Source organism: Gallus gallus, chromosome 20 (assembly GCF_016699485.2).
Source record: "Gallus gallus isolate bGalGal1 chromosome 20, bGalGal1.mat.broiler.GRCg7b, whole genome shotgun sequence".
Lineage (NCBI taxonomy): Eukaryota > Metazoa > Chordata > Aves > Galliformes > Phasianidae > Gallus > Gallus gallus.
This window is the reverse complement of record NC_052551.1, coordinates 13,831,414-13,847,335: the sequence shown is the minus strand read 5'-3', so window position 1 is coordinate 13,847,335 and position 15,922 is coordinate 13,831,414. Positions and strand designations below refer to the sequence as shown.

The 15,922-nt window shown below is 38.1% G+C and overlaps 1 protein-coding gene across 27 annotated transcripts in view; it reads right to left on the bottom strand.

The window, feature by feature from the left end:
* FAM65C (family with sequence similarity 65 member C) overlaps positions 1-15,922 on the bottom strand; it is a 229,984-nt gene that overhangs the window by 204,188 nt on the left and 9,874 nt on the right. For 6 of the 27 annotated variants that reach the window (XR_006931879.1, XR_006931882.1, XR_006931883.1 and 3 more), the window contains 2 exons: positions 6,570-6,680; positions 5,716-5,838 (listed from right to left, as the gene is read on the bottom strand). The exons of 6 other annotated variants lie outside the window; for them this stretch is intronic. The gene's annotated coding sequence lies outside the window, so the exon portion shown is untranslated. Of the gene's footprint in view, positions 1-686; positions 4,348-5,711; positions 5,839-6,569; positions 6,681-7,902; positions 15,640-15,922 lie in introns of those variants that run through there. 15 more of the 27 variants (XR_006931869.1, XR_006931867.1, XM_040650768.2 and 12 more) reach the window with 6 other exon arrangements.

Genomic DNA, 15,922 nt, shown 5'->3' with positions numbered 1-15,922 from the left:
CTCCTATTCCCCAGACTAAACAACTCCAGTTTCCTCAGTCACTCCTCATAAGGCTTGTGCTCCAGACCCCCCACCAGCTTCGTTACCCTTCTCTGGACACACTACAGGGCCTTGAGGTCTTTTTTGTAGTGAGGGGCCCAAAACTGAACACAGTACTCAAGGTGTGGCCTCGCCAGGGCTGAGTGCAGAGGACAATCACCTCCCCGCTCCCACTAGCAACACTATTTCTTATACAAGCCAGGATGCTATTGGTATTCTTGGTCACCTGGGCACACTGCTGGCTCATGTTCAGCCGAGCGTTGATCAACACCCCTAGGTCCATTTCTTCTACATGGTATTCCAGCCACTCTGCCCCAGGCCTGCAGTGTTCCCTGGGGTTGTTGTGGTCAAAGTGCAGGACCCAGCATTTGGTCTTGTTGAATCCACAATACAACTAACATGCTACTGAATAGCCTGAAATGAAATCTCTTACCCTCTGCAATTGCTGACTGGTTTTACAAATTAACTACATAAAAGCCTGAACAACCTCAGCTCAGAGGCTGTTTGCATTTCTGACTTTAACAAAGCCCAGTAACTGTACCACTGTTTAAGGAGTTCATGCCAACCCACGTATTTCCAAATCAGTTTGAATGCCAGAAAAATACTTAAGCTCGTGGCTTAGTTAGGTCCAAAAAGTAGCTCCTTACATCTGTGCAGACCCACACTCAAGTCTGGCAGAACTGGCTTGAGTGTGGTACTTAAGCCCAAGGCAGAAGTCTGGTTTCAACAGTAAATTTCTGTTTCGTGCTCCTCTTCTAGCAAGATTTCCTTCAGATTGCTGTTTTCTGTTTTCCATCAGCCAAACTCTTGCTTTCTGGAGAACTGTGCTCTTTGCCATGTGTCTATAGAATCCAAGTTACAACGTAAGTAACAGACATACTGCTCAAAGCAGCTGCAGAAAATCACCCAGACAGTTAATATACAGAAGAATTCCCTTCCTTCTCCCCTCAAGCTGGCGTAATGTAAACACCACAACTAGTAGCTTTGGTTTTAATGAGGCCAAAATGGGGGCCAAACCCTAATTTACTCTTAGTTCTTACTTCTGACTCACACAAAACTCAATTTGAAATTACTGAGAATTCTTCACTGAATTAAAGAAAATATGATATATATTTGCATAGAGAAGAACAAACTCTACAAAGAGCTCTAAATGCAGATGCTCCATGCAAAAGTTTTTCCTATATTATGAATGTGCTTCAAAGATTAGTGAGATCACCCAGTCTATCAATGTAGATACTGGGAAGGAGCACTTCCACTAAACCCCTGTGTCCCTACATTATCCCAGCAGCATGAGTACAGCTATCATAGAATCACAGAAAAGAATTCAGACTAGAAGGCACAAAGTGTCAGGATAAGACTTTTTCTGGCTTTGCCACTAATTTGGAGAGCAATCTAACTCAACATTCTTCCAGACTGCCTATAAAGAACTGAATGGTTGTACTAGACTATCCAAGATGGATGAGATTTCAGTGCTTTGCTGAATCTGGGCTAGTCTACAGGTATATAGAGAATTACTGTAAGTTTCTATGCTTTAGGTATCCTTATCCAACAAAGTAGTAATTAAAGTTGTCATGGGTTTCTGTTAGTAGTGAGAATTGATTAGTTCTTTAGAAGCCACTCAGTTAGGGCTACAAGCTGAGGTCAAAGACTCCTATTTCGTTCCCTGTTCTGACAAGCTCATGAATAAATCCATGAAAGAAAAAAAAAACAACCAACAAACACAAAACATTTTAGAACAAGATGTCAGAATAACAGATTTGAGGTAAACAGCTATGTGCTTTGCAAGCTACCTAGTTTGTTAAACAGAAGAAAAATGTTGGGGATAGCTAGTGGTTTTGTATGTCAGTGCACTGAAGCTCACAGAACTCCATAGCTTCAGTAGCATGAACAAATCTGTTACATACACAAATATAAGTGCACATTAATCACCTTTTTATCATCCTCTTCAGACCCCTTGTCTTGAAACAATGTGATGTCTCCTTAACACCCCTAATCAGACAGCATACTTGCGTCAGATCAGATTTGAGGTTTCAAAATATTTTCCATTCTTTCCTCTAGTTTTCAGATGTTTCTGTCTGTAAACAGTTACCCCATCAACAGGATTGTTATATTTAAAAAAAATTCTGCAACTTACTGAAAAATATCATTGCACAATAAGCTGTTAAAGGAAGAAATGAAAGGAATAGCCTCACAGTTACGGACCACATCCCTCCTGAAGGCTGAGCCAGATTCCCAGGATCAATCCCTCAGTTCCCTGACCTGGGAAGTTTATTTCATGAGTAAATGGGAGGGAGGAAATGCATGTGATCTTCTGTGATCTTACAGGGCTCCTAAGGACTTTATCAAGTGAGACTGGAAGCTTTTCAAATAAATATATATGAAAGAAACTAAAACAGAGAAACCCTTAACGAGGAATGGGAAATGGAAAATGAAGTAAAAGAATATACTCCTGAAGTAAAAATGTGTGGTACTGAATTCTAGATGTGAGGAGTTGAGTTTGAAATGTACAGACTCTCAAACCTCAGTTGGTGAAAGAAATAAATTGCTTAAGCTGCTTAGATTTGCCACATGTATTTTAATAAACCCAATACAATTTCTGACACACACATCAGTAAAAGAGAGGAAAGATGAATTGGATCTCGCTTATGCAGAGCCATAAGCACTTACAAATACTTGTAGATTGTTTGTGTTTTTAACAGCACAATGCTCAGTGCTCAAGGCCACTATCAGTGTCATGCCCAGCTGCCACTGACACCTACATTCAAATGCAATTCTCAAGCACATTTTCACAGTTCCTTTAAGAATGAGAGAAACTGAATAATGTTAGGAAAGCACCCTCTTACTTTTAAATAATGTGATTTATTGATATATGTGGTTTATTGAATAATTGATAAAGTCAAATACCTCATGGTATTCACCTGCATATATAATATTGGTAGTAACCTAGGAATGTAACAGCTCATTTCATACATAGAATCAGACAAGAGGGCCATAAGAAGGATGTCATGGCAACATTTTAATAGTAGGAGAGATTTACAAATGCAGTTGTTTAAATATGGGTTTGCTAGCCAGAGTATCTGTATAGAAGTGCTGAGCTATGTTACAACTGCCCTGAGAAACAGCATCTGGACAAGTCTCAAATTCAACTGTCCCCTTAGGATAAGAATAAATCAGATAAGGATACCCCCACACTGCTTCGACAAAGCTGAGTTTCTGTCTTCAAAGGTGTACTCTCTGCTCCATAGGCCAATGTTTTCAAAACTCTTAAATACCAGGATTATACCCTGGGGAGCAGAGGTACTTCCTCACTCTCAATCTTCCCGAAAAGCACAGAATGTGAATACAGTAGCATGAGGCTGGTATATGTGGAGCATGAAAACAAACGGCCAAAATGAAGGAGTTTACTGCCAGAGGCAATACAAACACTGAACAACTGGAATAAAACACAGCATCTTCAAAAAGTTTTATAATGTTTCTGAATCCTAAACAGACCTACAAACTGCTGGATACTAATGTACTCAAATATATTAATACCTGCAACTTTGTATGATTGAGATTTTCAGGTCTTAGAAAATATATTTATAATATAAATCAAGAGAGTTTTTTTTTGTTTGTTTTTTTTTGTAAAATTAAGGCAGTATGCTTGTTTGAACTTTGTATTTCAATGACTTGCCACATCCCAATAGACTATTAGCATTTCACCCTCAGTATGACCAATTATCCAGATATACAGGGTCAAACGTGAGCTTTTGTGAGCTTTTATGCAGCAATGAGTACGCTCAATCTGCATGTTCTCCTCAGTTAGCACCAGAGGATTACTTAGGCCAAAGGACCTTCATCTTCTATAAAACAAAATTTGGTGTCTGTGTTTGTGGCTAAACTTTTCCTACCCTAGTCACATACTTAATTGTTTTAGGGCACAATGGCTTCAACAATTTTATGTGGAAAACATGACTCACTGACTTCTTGCAAAATACTTCTGCTGTGTTTTGCACTTTAAACTAGTAGCCGTGACTTTCTTTCAGTATTTCCAAGAGGTTCTCTTAAACTTGGTAAACTACTGCTAGAGTAAAGTATTTGTATTTTCTTAACGTTGGATTCATTCCATTTGAGGATGACCTTTTAAATAGGAGACACACACTTCCTTCTAGTCGTGCATCTGCAAAAAACTGTACCAGACTTCTGTTTCCTTCAGCTAATTGTGGAAACTTGCATCACATTGATAGCCTGGGCAACAAGAAGTTCCGTATCTCATTAGGATGTTGGTACCCACCGTTCACTGGCTTCAACAAGCAGCAGCAGCACAGACTAAAAACCACATAGAAATCAAGTAAATTATTAGTTACTATAGAAAACACCAAAGAACAAAAGACTATTCAACACTAACGATCAATGTAAAGTGATTTTAAGATCCGATTTGTGATTCTGGATACATGTCATGATTGTGACAGTTCGTCTTATGCCACTTTATGCTAATGTTTTCCTTTATTATTGCTGTTATTTTTATACATAATTTTGTTTGAAAAGTTACATTAGCTGTACCTCGGAGGATGACAGAGCCATTCTATCTTCTTGTTGACTGAGTTAATTTAATTTTGCACATAACAAATGTATTTTCACAACATAACCCTCTTCTCAGGAAGATCCTTACATTGGAGAGTTGCTAACTACAATGTCTTTTTAGTGCGCGGTTGTGGAACATTCAATTCTCCACCATGATAACCATACAAATTTGCCATTGTTGGTTCTATAACATTTCTCCCAAACCTCAGTTTTCACTGTATATGACTAACACAATATGAACATTTAAGGACTTTAGAAACATACAATACCGTCAAACTTTCAGAACGAAGTCTTAGGGATGTTTGGCCTGAACAACTGGAGCTTCTTCCAGTGATTTTAATGCCCCTTGGAACAATCTGGAAATTTCTAGGTCTCAGCACTTACTTTGCAGCAGTGGAGATCCAAACAACCAACCTTTAAAGTTAATGAAACTCCTGAGATGTGATAGCGTCACAACTCAGCCCTAATTACTCTAAAGTTATATGTAATGAAGACTGACAGAACAAAGAATGAAGTGACTGTCCTGTGTACAGCACAGTGTTGAATTCAGTGGGAAAATAAACACTATATTTAATCTTTGCTCTCAAGCATTCTTTAGAAAAACCACTGACCTCAGTAGCAATGTCTATCTGCTAGAAAAACATTCCAAATTTATGATTAAAACCCCTTAACTTTTAAGCATTTTGGTTCAGTTATCACACAAACATTCTATTTATACTGTTTTTGGCAGAACTAAGAAAAATTTATCTGGCTATTTTCCTAGAGATTAATAGACACTTGAATTAGGGAGACCAAAGTGCTCTAGACGCTACATCTCAATACAACTATTTTACTGCAGCTTTAAACATAAATAGGGACCCTTTCTTCAGATACATCCTTTCCATGAAAATTTGCAGAACAATCTGAATAGGCTTTATGTAACCCACTACAACACAGAAATTCTGATTTCTGGATATCATTCATCTAAAACTGGCATCTGGCACACCAACACATATAACCTGTAACTAGGCCACCATATAGACAAGGCAATTACAAATAATGGAAAACGTATATTTGATATTTTATCAGATTTATATAGTAGAACAGATAATGGTAACAGAGAGAAGTACCTGCCTGCAATGAGTTTTTCAATATTTTTTCCCCTGGTACTTGTATTGTCCGTTTCTGAACCACTAAGAAGTAAATTTTGCCTTTCCTTTGCAATTTTCCTGCTCACCTCTTTCTCCACTCTGGTTCCTATAACGAGAAGAAAACACAGTAAATAGCTGACCTTGCTCAGATTTCTTTGCTGAAAAATGCAATCCAAGCAGGAAACTATCTTGGTGCTGTGAAGTCCAGTGGACATAGCTATACAGATCCACGAGCAATCATTCTTCTACCATATTCACCAGACATTTATGCACTTTTAAGACTGAGCAATATGAGCAATTACAAAGCAGCTTTGCAGCAAATGGAAGATTTTGCCTCTCTACACACCTGCACATGCATTCCACAACTATTTGGCCTAAACACGTCTAACTCAGATTGTTAGACAGGCCCTTTTCTCTTCACCACACTTCCATCTGTCTGATTGTATTTTCAACATCCCAAATTACTTGGGAATATGACACCAATCTCAATAATAACTTAAGATCCTAAGATCTAGTTACACCGATTTTTAATAAGTACTATATTCCCATTTCACATTATTTAGAAAGATAGGGCCTCAAAGTATTATTCATTTAGGTACTTCTGATTTTTTTTTTTTTTTTCTGGGCAGATTCAATTCTTAAGTATATATTTAAATACTACATTTCTGACATACTTTTCTCCTAGCTATATTCAAGCCATAAAGACAAAATCAGCTTTGATAAACAGTTTTGATCCAAGTTACTGCTTTAGTCATTAGGCCTTTGTACAGCTTTATGCCAGCTTCTGGAAATGAAGTTTGCCACGCAGCAATAAATTTAAATATCATTAGCAGTTACCTCAGACAGCTTCTCCTGTGCTGGAAGTAGTGTCTCTGTTGTAATGTTTCTAGTGTAGCTCTTTGAACACAGGACTCAACTTTCAGGTCCAAGATGACCTGTTTTTCAAGCCTGCAATTCAATATGTTACTGTATTTCCAATTACTTTTCATCTAAGCATATAGACCCAAGTTCTAATCTCAGTGACAGTGGTGCACAACCAGAGGAAATCAATCAGTCATTTATTCCAGACTTCCGCTAGAATCTGGGCAGCAAAAGTTGGCCCATATTCAGTTAATGACCTGGAAAATACTTTTCAAGGCACAATTTTGTGGTCAGTTTTGTACCTCCCTCTAGTGGCAACAGACATCAAACAAATGAGGCACAATAAAGACCTAGTCACATATCGCACACTGACTGTAATAAGAGAAAGATTAGAGAATGCACATAGCCAAAATCCCCATTTATTTCCTTTGTCAGTACGTGGCACGTTCATGTAGCCACATGCACTTTCTCCACATTTTGCAGACATCACAGTTCTTCTGGTTGCTGTGAGTACTTCTGCACTAAGTTTTGCTTTCCTCTTCAGGGAAAGGCACAGAACAGTCCACCCATTATCAGCTGATTTATGAGCACAGGGCTTGCTCCTAGATTCTCTGGTTTCAATTTCAAACCCGATGACAAACTCACGAGCTTGAATCAGAGATTGAGGAATGTGGCAGGCTCCACACGCTAGTCTGACTTGCAGCTTTTTCAGCATTGGCAGAATTTGACTCTGCAGTGAGCTACATTTTAAATGAATACTTAAAAACAAATTCCTAACAAGAGAAGAAGCAGATGGCTTTGGGAGAGAGCAATTTACAAGCAATGAAGTGGCTCTTCCATTTCTGACAAACAAAAATTTGCCCAGCAGCAAGACACTGAACCCTACATTCTGTCTTTGGGAAGTCCCTCCTTCTTAATTAAAACCCCCAAGGAAAATTCTTCTGTAAGATATTTCTCATTCTCCCTGCTTTTCACAATCTATGCCTTAATATATGTACAGATAGACTTACTGTATGAGATCATGTCTCCATCCACCAGCTAATGCAGGAGCTTGCTAAAAGCCAATTGCCAGGTCAATTATGAAATAAGAAATGTCTCTTATCACAGCCTTAGGGTTGCAGAAAGCCCCAGATCCAAGCTTCAGTAGAATCCACTATATATATATATACACACACACACATATATAAATATATACAAGTATTATATACTTATATATGTGTGTATATACTTATATATGTGTGTGTATTTGTGCAGAAGTGGTATTTTAAAGCACAATAGTTTCTTTAACACTGAGTAGGCATAGACTCACTTTCTTCTCAGTCGGTATTTCCAGTACTGATTAGTGAATCTTGGTACCTATTTTAAGATAATTGAAAAGGGTGTAATTTTTAGAAAGGGACATCAAAATTATGACAAGCAAGAATGTTTCTCATCAGTTAACAGCTGAATTTCCAAAAATAATTTGGCATATTTAAACATTTTATCTAGGATGAATTTCCACAGTATCTTCTAACACAGGCTTGTATTCATATTTTCTAAAGGGAAGGTGTCATAGCATACCAACACTATACCAAAGTTGCCTTTCTGTAGACACTCCATAGCCATGTACATTTCCTTGTGGAAAAAAAACCCCAACCTTCCAGTTTATGTGTATATATCTGTACTTTTCCCTTCATTTCCTACCAGTTCCTAATACATATGCTCTGACATTCATGGCCCACATTTTTTATGCTGTTATTCTCTGCTTTTATTTGGTTTGAGTTTGCTCTTAATGAGGTGAACTTTGCACAGCCCAACTCCGGCTCCTATAAAATCTGTCTTAAATGTCCAGATTTAGAGATTCGGTATGGAGAAAAAAAGCATACATACCACACAGCTGTACTTGGAAACAGAGGTTTTACTCCCTTTAAACTGAACTAATGAGGGCAGGAATATGGAACAGATAGGACAGGAACATTTCTGTCTAGATTTTGAATTTGAAATTTTGGAAACGGTGCAGAAAAGACTGGTGCCTCCACACAAGGGGAGGGGAGAAGGGTGGTAAATCCACTGAGAAAATCTGCACAGCTGCGCTGACGTCAAGGCTCTCCCATTTTGCAGCCTTGCTGACCCCAGTTTCAGTTCCATCCATCAGCTCACAGGAGTATCCCATAAAGTGAAGGCCAGATCTTCATTTGATATCAACTGCTGTAACTCTATTGTAATCAATCTATTTATAGAAGTTCAGGATCTGGTTCTCTGTGTCTTTGCATTTAGCAAGAGTAAGAAGTCTCTAAATCACATTTTTCAAGGCTTCTGTAAAACAGAAAGGAGATCAGATGCTTCGAAAACCTCAGTTTCTGATGAAAATGTGATGAAAGTGAATAATTTTTAAATTAACTTAGCCTACCAGCGCAGCCTTAAAATATGGAGTCTTATGCTGCTAGTTCAGAATCTTTTTTTTTTTTTTTTTTTTAGCACCGTTGCTTCTCTGCTCAAACTTGCTCCCACAGACACGTTCAGAGAACGAAGAAACTGTTGTGACCATGACTTGGTCCCATACTGGAAGAATGAATCAGTGCTGATTTTTTTATAAAAAGATGCATCAGGTTTCCCCTCCAATTCCTAGCTTGAAATCTTTTAGAAAAATTTTCTTGATTTGTCTTCATACGTTGTTCATCAATCTGCTCCCTTACAGCACAGATCAGATGCACAGCAGCAAGAAAGAACCATCTGCTGTTTAAGACTATGTGAGACATGGTCATTACACGCAGAGCAAACTGGGTTTAGTGGGGCCCTTCTTCCCCTAGGGACTATGGTAATATAAATTATTAATAGTAAAAATAAACATTGGCTAGCTTGAACTTCTCTTCATTCTCCTAGATCTTATTTTTGTGATGGAATTAGCTAAATAAAGCCCACTTGAAAGAATGCTTAATTGCAAACTATCCAAACAAAACAAAATTGAGATAATTGGTCCTTAAATATTAAACACTCTAAAGTAGATTGCTTTGGAAACAGCCGACAGAGTAATGTATATTAGGGTACATATGGTAAAATGAATAGTTAATCAAAACGCAGTCTAAACCAGATTGCATTTACTTTTAAACTAGATCTTCAAGTTTTGTCAGTCTGATTCTGCCTGGAAGATACTTTTGGATTATTTCAGACCTAAACAGAACTACAACGATACACTTGTCAAAATCATAAATCAAAAGAGTTAAACTCACAGACTCACTTCTGGAGAGTTTGACTTTGCAAGACCAAGATAATCTATATTGATCGTTAAACCTACTGCTCCTTAAACCTATTCCAGTCTAAAAATGTTAGCTTAGCAAAGACTGCTGTTTCAAGTGCTTATTCTAAAACATTTATTTTCCTGAAAGTTGGGTAAGGAGAGCTGACATAAACAGTTCTGACAAGAGATCTCTAAAGGAGTGTGGTGATGCCTTCCACCAGAACAACTGATTACAGAGTTCACAACTGTCTTGGCCTCCACAAACTTCCTTTCTTCAGCCCTGTGATTTTGTTACTGCTTTTAAATTCAAATATTTCACAGTCAGCAAATACAGCGTCTGTTTTGGTATGTGAAATCTTCCTTTCATTCTTCATTAGAAGTTACTAAACTTGCCATGTATTTCTTAGAAGTATTCCTAGCAAGACAAGAAAATGATCTCTCTCATGCCAGTGAAATTAGCAAACAAACAAACAAAAAAAAATAGATCTACTTTGGAAAGGAGCAAAAAGTAGATAAATGGAAACCAAAACCACAGAGTAAAAAAGATTTTAAAAAATAATGTACAGTAGAAGAACCTTTCTTTGGAGGTCCACTGTGTGCTGTGGCATGAAAACAGACTAGTGGTAAAGCACTAAAAGTGCAGCACCTAATCAGCCGCATGTTTACCTTCTCACTTATCAATAACTGACATTAACAAGACTTCTGCCAGAGATAATAAATTCCTGGTAGTGACAGGCTCTTCTCAGTCACCAAGAATAAGCACAAGTGAGCTACTCACTGGAAAAAAGATACACATAACTTGAAGTGCTAAGCAGAAGTTGCTCTGTAGCAGAAACACTTGAGTTCAAACCGTGCTTAGGCCAAGTGCTAATCTAATTTCAAGGTCCCTTGAAATGTCATGAATACCATCAACAAACGTGACAAGAGTCACTCATGAAAATGAATTTTGTTTGTGCATCAAAAAAAAAAAAAAAAAAAAAATCAATCAGATCTCTGTCTCAAGTCTCTAGTCTTTGCTCCCCGAGGACTCAAAGATTTTACTGTAACTAGCAGAGTGGTTGCATATGCAGCTGCATAGTGGTTCATGTTTTTCAGCATCCCAGGGAGTTTTCCTTAGACCTTGTACCGGTTTACTCTGCATCTATGCTGAAGTATGACAACAAAATTCCCACAAAAGAGATAAGTGAGTACTTTTGACAGTTTATTTCTACTTCTACCTCAAAAGATGCAGATAATTCTGGCAAAAGAAGCATTCTATACGAGCATTTTGCTAGTAGAGCTAATCTTTTTGAATTTTATATTTTAGCATTTCTCTTGGCACTCATAGCTATGCCAGAACCTTCATAACACAAGTCTATAGAGCTTCACCAGAAAACTTTGGGTGTGTAATAAATCTAGAATAATTTTGAAATGTATTAGTAGACTGTAGATAACGTAAATAATAGTGTATAGCTACATTATCAGCACCTCACTGCTATCAGAATACTGGTATTATTTACTACTAAGATGCTTCTGGAAGGAACAAAGCAATCCAACAAAGCTGTATTTTCTATCAGCATCCTCTATACTAAGTTCACTGTGCACTGTAACAGTTTCTATATATGCATCTTCTGCTAATTCAACCATGATGGTCAAAGACATCATCCTACACAATCCATACCCAATTTAGCTACGACAGCAGGAATCTGCAACATAGATAGGAACTTTACAGATGAAGAGAAGCATTACTTGCATTACTTAAGATGCTAAATTGACTTTGTTAGTACAGATGTACTGCTATAAAGCATCATGAAAAAAAGAATAAATTACACTGGCATACATAAATATAGCTGCAAAAGCTTTTAATGTCATATGGCTATGCCATTAAAAATACTCATCTGAGACAAAGATATAGTAGTGTTACATTTAAGCGCAGAACAGACCTTTCGATGGCTAGAAAGCAAGTGTAGAACATCTACAATTCTCAATTGGAAAAAAAAATCTGTGCAAATTCTTCATGCCTCATAGAGCAATAATTATTTTTGTGATGCAAATTGACTGAGTTTTTGTTACCAACTATATTTGTATATTTGAGAGCACCCCTGCAGAATAGGATGGTACCACCATACAGAACAGCTCTCCCTCTAAGCAAATTCGCCCAGTTCCTTTTCAGAGGGGATGGAATGAATTGTAATGCTAGCAGGCAAAACCACTCAAGAGCATGAAGAGCTGTTACATATGACCAATGAGAAAAAGATGGGAGGTGTCAAATCATATCACTGTACATACTGATCCTTAATTCATGAGCTCCAACTGAGCTATAAGAATGAGGTCAAATAACAGTCACTTTCAGAACATGGCTTGTAGGAAAATGACGGTAGGCTTGTGTTTAGTTGTAGTTCATAGAGCTGCAAAGAGATCTAAAGCAAAGACAGATGGCCAAATGCGTAGTTTATATTCATGCAGCTACGGTTTCACTGACAGTTCAAGAAGCTGAACTGATCAATGAAATCACAATCAAATAGCTTTAAATTTCAGGACAGCACACAGGCAAAACAGTTAAATACCACAGTATTGTTATGAGTCCAGTGACATTAAACCACGTGTGCACTGACCTGATCTTTAGTATCAGGCAGGCATCATTTGTGGAAGACAGTGATCACACACCTTGTCAAATGAGCCTGATATGATGACAGCAGCATCCAGAAGGCTGAAAAGCACCACAGTGATAAGCCTTTCTGCTAATGAAGAACCATGCCTGGCTGATAGAACAGTACGGCCCTGTGATGTTCTTCTATCTCCTCATGTCCCCCGGCAGCTTTCCCTCACTTGCAGTATGACCCTCCAAAAACCAGTACATGGATCCTTGATCTTACGAACTCACATTTGTGTTCCTCGACAAAACCATCAAGAATGTACAGCCAGAGACTGTATTGGCAGAAAATTACTTGGGCACTCCTCAAAATTCATAAACAGCCATTCAGATACAAGATGCACATGCTGACAAGCAACCCCAGCAACATACAAATCCAGATCCAGAATTAAATCCAGACATACTTACAGCAGCAATGACACGATACATTTGATATAATAGACAAAACAGCATCATGTTCCAAATGATTTGGTTTACTCAAGAGAGATATTTTATAATAAGCTACAGGCTTACTGTACTGTAAAGATAATCTGACAATTCTAGGTTATAGTATACTTGCTCATTGCTTTATATTAATCTACAAACAGAGACAAATTCACAAGCATTGTGGAAAAAGATTCACCACATATTACTACAGATCTGGAGATATAAGTCAGTCTGGGTAGATGCAGAAAGTATGTTCGGACCAGAGACTTTTCCAGAATATGCAGTACATGCTCTTTTCCAAACCTCTTTCAGAGCACACATGCCTTAGACTTGTGTTATTGTTCTTGAAGAACTCATGCTCAAACTATTTTAAGATACTTTGCACTGCTACTTATTTGTTTTGCACTTCTGATGTTTGTTTGCATTGATTTTCTAATGTTATTTAAATTCTTCATTTGTTAACAAATGATGTTGGTGGCACAACACATTGGAATGTGAACACTCCAGAGAAAAGGGAGGGTCAACTCAGCCCCAGTGGAATTAGGAGTAAGATCCAATGACAATAACTGAATGTTATTTCCATTGTATTTTGCCTGCACTAATAGAAATGTAAACCTGCTCATGCTATCTCTGCACAGTAAACACTGTAACCCTGAAGCACACTGGGGTCTCTCAGTTTCCTCCCCATTTGGTTATCTGTTGAGTCCTAGCACTGGAGGATGACTTTTTTCCTCTTCTCAAATGTGGCAATTTACATAGAGGTTATGTAAGTGCAAAGAATTATGGAAAAAATGTAAGTGGAAAGTACATATTTTTAAAATGCATTTGAATAACTCAAATGCAGCTGAACTGACATTATTCAGACTTTCCAGGTCTTATTCAATACTGGGTTGAAACCAAGCACAAGGCATTTCAGGCCCAAAGGACATTTTTAAGAAAACTCTATGTCGGTATTAGGTTATATAGGTACTGAAAGTTTACAATATCTGTCTGGGAAATCTCTGCTACCTAAAGACAGACTTACCTATCTTCTCATGGAATCAAACAGAAGGGATGTAAACTAATTACAGAGAAGTCTGGATCATCTCAGAAACACAAGGACTGACTCAGCCCCAAAGAACACCCAAACAAGAAAGCTGCATCCAAATGTCTGTATTCATCCAGCAAAATACAGATGCAGATTCAGATCCAAATTTTACACTGAAAGTTCACTTCTAACCTGCGCAGACACAAGCTCTAGGCCCAGTTCTGCATTCCTTCCACACCCAAAACTGGAGTTCTGCCTGAATAAGGAATGCTGGAGAGAAGTGAATCTCTTATCTTTGCGGCAGATCTTGTTTGGCGATGTATATGCCTGTGAACCTGCCAAAACTCAAATGTGTGACAATGGTAAGCAGTTCAGTTCCAAGACTGATTAGGTTTCATCAGATTTCTCTTCCAGGACACTTAAAAGAAGGTGGAACTTTCTCATAAGCATACCTAACTGTTCATACCTCCTGCACACATTGACATATTCCAATACTTCCGCTTACAAGCAATTTTCAACAATGGAAAAGATCCTAGATCTGTATAAAGAATGAGGAACAAAGGAAATAAGTTATATATTTCCAAACTGGGGAACTTTTGAAAGTATGGTTATACAAAATGCAGCATAACAGTGTAAAATAAGACTTAAAAAAAAAAAACAAATTTCACAGAGAGCAAGTAACAAATGAGTAAATAAATAATAAAAGAGGGCACCTCGGTCTAGCAGTCTCTGCTTATCATTCTCCAAAATCACAGGGTAGAACTGTGCACAAAGATGCACATAGTTTTTTTTGTTCACCTCAGATGTTGAACTGAATAGAAATTATGGTTTCAGGCACCAAGTATGTGAAGATACATTGGTTTAAAACAATCTGCTCTTAGGGAGCATAAACTGATAACAGAAACTGAAATCCTGAAAAAAAGTGGATAAAAATTGCTAAGTCTGAAACAAACCTATATGTCTTTCTTGTACTAGTAGAGGTGTCATCTTATGATCAGAACTAAACCAAGGATTCTGAGCATCTGCAGCCAACAGAGGCTGGCTGACAGTCTTAGCACGACTTTGGATATAATTCTGGATTGTCACCAGCCTGTCACCTTTCAAATCACATTCTGGCCAATAACATCCTGGATAATTCAACTCTGTCTGTTCTTTTGCTCAGTCCTTAGGCCAAGGTCAAGCGTGCATATTAAACTAATATTAAATCCACTACTTTACGTAAAATGTCTATTTCTCTTCCAATCTAGTCTTACTGTTAATTTCATACAAATGGCATAATTATGAGCCCCTCTGAGCCATTTCTCACTCCCTTGCTTCGGTATAACTTTCTATACTCAGAGTCTCTGTTCTATCCTGGTGCACTACAACTCTACATCATCACTCTTTTGGTGCTTGGGAGAGAGATGCATTAAAATCTAAACTTTCCCCTCCTGGTAGACTGACTTCCTTTTTAGCTATAATGGTCCCACTCCACCTTCCAGGTTCTTTATAAGGAAGGATGTTGCAAAGGAATATTAAGAAGGAATTAGCTGTGGAAGGGTGCAAAACGATACTAGTAGATGGTGGATCTGCTATTTACATGGTCCCAGGTCCCTGCCTGAATTGCTCCTGAGGGAGCAACCCACGGCAGAACACTGCAGAGCAACTTTGCTGCTGTTTTTCATCTTGACAGAAGGAAATCATGTCCTAATACTGCCCCTTAGGGAATACCATTGCATAACACACTGTTGGCCTATATTTCCCCGTTCTTGGCTCCAAGCTCTTACCAGAAATGCCACTCCTTCACTTCAGTTACTGACTCTAGAACAGAGTACAGAATAGAGACACAGGATAGACACAAAGGAGTTGCCAACTCACAGATGCCTTTTTATTCCTCTGAACAGTATCCAGAACCTAACTAGAGGAAAATTTTAACAAGCTCATTGCTCACCACCACATTGCACATGTTGCATCTCTGAAAAGTTCCTCTCCAGACCGGAGGCCCTAAGTGAGCTTGGTCTGCCCCTCTGTAAGACCTCCTCCCTATT